Consider the following 3,793-nt stretch of genomic DNA (forward strand, 5'->3'; position numbering starts at 1 on the left):
AAGTCCAATCCTTGTGAGGTAAATAGAAAGGAGCATAAACTCTGCCAAATTAGTGTAAAAATGTACTAAGAAAAGCCAAAAAGGAGTTTGAAGAACAACTAGCCAAAAACTAAAAGGTAATAACAAAATGTTTTTTAAGTACATCGGAAGCAGGAAGCCTGCTAACCAACCAGTGGAGCCCCCGGACAATCGAGTTACACAAGGAGCACTTAAAGACGATAAAGTCATTGCGGAGAAACTAAATGAATTTTTTGCTTCAGTCTTCACAGCTGAGGATGTTAGGGGGATTCCCAAACCTGAGCCGTCTTTTGCAGGTGACAAATTTGAGGAATTGTCACAGACTGAAGTGTCATTAGAGGAGGTTTTGGAATTAATTGATAAACTTAACAGTAACAAGTCACCGGGACCAGATGGCATTCACCCAAGAGTCCTGAAAGAACTCAAATGTGAAATTGCGGAACTATTAACTATGGTTTGTAACCTGTCCTTTAAATCAGCTTCTGTACCCAATGACTGGAAGATAGCTAATGTAACACCAATATTTAAAAAGGGCTCTAGAGGTGATCGCAGCAATTACAGACTGGTAAGTCTAATGTCAGTACTGGGCAAATTAGTTGAAAAAATAGTAAAGAATAAATTGTCAGACACAGAGAAGAACATAAATTGTTGGGCAAAAGTCAACATGGTTTCTGTAAAGGGAAATCATGTCTTACTAATCTATTAGAGTTCGTTGAAGGGGTCAACAAATATGCGGACAAGGGGGATCCAGTGGACATGGTGTACTTAGATTTCCAGAAAGCCTTTGAAAAGGTCCCTCACCAAAGGCTCTTATGTAAATTAAGTTGTCATGGGATAAAAGGGAAGATCCTTTCATGGACTGAGAACTGGTTAAAAGACACGGAACAAAGGGTAGGAATAAATGATAAATTTTCAGAATGGAGAAGGGTAACTAGTGGTATTCCCAAAGGGTCAGTCCTAGGACCAATCCTATTCAACTTATTCATAAATGATCTGGAGAAAGGGGTAAACAGTGAAGTGGCAAAGTCTGCAGATGATACGAAACTGCTCAAGATACTTAAGACCAAAGCAGACTGTGAAGAACTTCAAAAAGATCTCACAAAACTAAGTGATTGGGCAACAAAATGGCACATGACATTTAATGTGGATAAATGTAAAGTAATGCACACTGGAAAAAATAACCCCAACTATACATACAATATGATGGGGGCTAATTTAGCTACAACTAATCAGGAGAAAGATCTTGGAGTCATCATGGATAGTTCTCTGAAGACGTCCACACAGTGTGCAGCAGCAGTCAAAAAAGCAAACAGGATGTTAGGAATCATTGAAAAAGGATAGAGAATAAGATGGAGAATATCTTATTGCTCTTATATAAATCCATGGTATGCCCACATCTTGAATACTGCATACAGATGTGGTCTCCTCACCTCAAAAAAGATATACTGGCATTAGAAAAGGTTCAGAGAAGGGCAACTAAAAGGATTAGGGGTTTGGAACGGGTCCCATATGAGGAGAGATTAAAGAGGCCAGGACTTTTCAGTTTGGAAAAGAGGAGACTAAGGGGGGATATGATAGAGGTATATAAAATCATGAGTGGTGTGGAGAAAGTGAATTAGGAAAAGTTATTTACTTGTTCCCATAATATAAGAACTAGGGGCCACCAAATGAAATTAATGGGCAGCAGGTTTAAAACACATAAAAGGAAGTTCTTCTTCACCTTGCACACAGTCAACCTGTGGAACTCCTTGCCTGAGAAGGTTGTGAAGGCTAGGACTATAAGAGGGTTTAAAAGAGAACTAGATAAATTCATGGAGAATAAGTCCATTAATGGCTATTAGCCAGGACGGGTAAGGAATGGTGTCCCTAGCCTCTGTTTGCCAGAGGGTGGAGCTGGATGGCAGGAGAGAGATCACTTGATCATTACGTGTTAGGTTCACTCCCTCTGGGGCTCCTGGCATTGGCCACTGTCAGCAGATAGGATACTGGGCTGTATGGACCTTTGGTCTGAGCCAGTATGGCCATTCTTATGTTCTTATGTTCTTTCTGATTTTCCTCTTTGAACTTTCATGTAATTGGATGGAGGAAACTTTCTATTGTTTAATAGCAGAGGAAATTATTCCACTGTTTGGTGCTGTTCTTCCTACTAGTACAGCTCATGGAGAAAGCAGAAGGGGGAAATCAAATGCCCATCACAGAATTCATCCTGCTGGGATTTGGGAATCAACCTGGGCTGCAGCTTCTTTTCTTCCTGCTGTTTCTAGTGATCTACGTTGTGACCATGGCTGGGAACCTCCTCATTGTTGTGCTAGTTGTGACTGATCAGCACCTTCACACCCCCATGTACTTCTTCCTGGAGAACTTGTCCTGCTTGGAGACCTGCTACACCTCGACCATCCTGCCCAGGATGCTGGCCAGTCTCCTGACTGGGGACAGAACCATATCTGTGGAGGGCTGCATCACACAATTGGCTGTATTTGGTTTTCTAGTAACTGCAGAGAGTTATCTCTTCGTGGTGATGTCTTATGATTGGTATTTAGCTATATGCAAACTGCTGCACTATGGAACCCTTATGAATGGCCAGCTATGCCTCCAGCTAGCAGCTGGGTCTTGGATAAGTGGATTTCTAGCTTGTACAATGTTAGTATGTCTCATATCAGAGTTAATTTTCTGTGGCCCCAATGAAATGGACCACTTCTTTTGTGATCTCACCCCATTGGTGAAACTCTCCTGCAGTGACACCAGCCAGATCACACCGGTGATTTATATATTTTCCTTCCTAAATGTAGTTATCCCATTTCTGCTAACCTTCATGTCCTACGTTTGTGTCATCAGCACCATCCTGAGAATCCCTTCCACCACTGGGAGGCAAAAGGCCTTTTCCACCTGCTCCCCTCACCTCATTGTGGTTACAATCTTCTATGGGGCCATAATCATTGCCTACATGCTACCGAAATCCAGTACCCTGAGAGCCCTGAACAAAGTGTTCTCTGTCTGCTACACAGTCCTGACGCCCCTGGCCAATCCACTCATCTACAGCCTGAGAAACAGAGAGGTCAAGGAGGCCCTGAGAAATGCTATCAGGAGAGCTGTGACCCTTACAAAGAATCCAGCTTAGTTGACTGAAATGAGGATCCGTCAATCAGGTTTCTACTGTCAAAGCAGCAGGGTCCAAGTGGCCCCTGATATCGAAGGGCTGTATGACAGCCGTGCGTGTGCATAAATATAGTTGAAAATTATCGAGACAGTTTGTTTTGGGGGGTTATTTTTGGCAGAAACTTTTGACTTTCTGTCAAAGAACCAAAAACCATGAAAATGGAAAAAGTTTTGTTTTTTGGTAGGTGAAATCCGAAAACTTTCGTCTGGAAGTTGAAAAAAATGGTTCTGTTGTTTGTTTTTGATTTTCTGTCAGTATCTCTGAAGGAAGTCAGTATCTCTGAAGGAAGCAGACATTTTTGATGAAAAAGTTTGTTTTGTCAAATCCCTATTTTTGTTGAAATAAGCTTTGACTAAAAAGTTTTCACCAGCTCTAGTAAATAGTAAGTGAATGGATGAAGAGCTGGTAGATGGTGCTCAAGAATATGTATCATGGTTTTTGTAGGACCAATACAAATTATTGTTGCACACTGCAAATCGGCTTCCTTTGCTCAGTTCTTTATGTGAAGTTCTTAACAATCCCCATCTCAGTCCCATGGGAGACTCCTGGCCAATAGGCAAGGTTTATGATTTATTTCTTGTTTGTGATCGCATTGCTCTGTGCTTGCTTCTTTCCAGA

The 3,793-nt window shown here is 41.6% G+C and overlaps 1 pseudogene; it reads left to right on the plus strand.

The window, feature by feature from the left end:
• Nucleotides 1–2,299: 2,299 nt before the first annotated feature.
• Nucleotides 2,300–3,062, plus strand: LOC119567867 (annotated as a pseudogene).
• The last annotated feature ends 731 nt before the right edge of the window (nucleotides 3,063–3,793 follow it).

The sequence above is a fragment of the Chelonia mydas genome, chromosome 13 (assembly GCF_015237465.2).
Source record: "Chelonia mydas isolate rCheMyd1 chromosome 13, rCheMyd1.pri.v2, whole genome shotgun sequence".
NCBI classification, from domain to species: Eukaryota; Metazoa; Chordata; order Testudines; family Cheloniidae; genus Chelonia; species Chelonia mydas.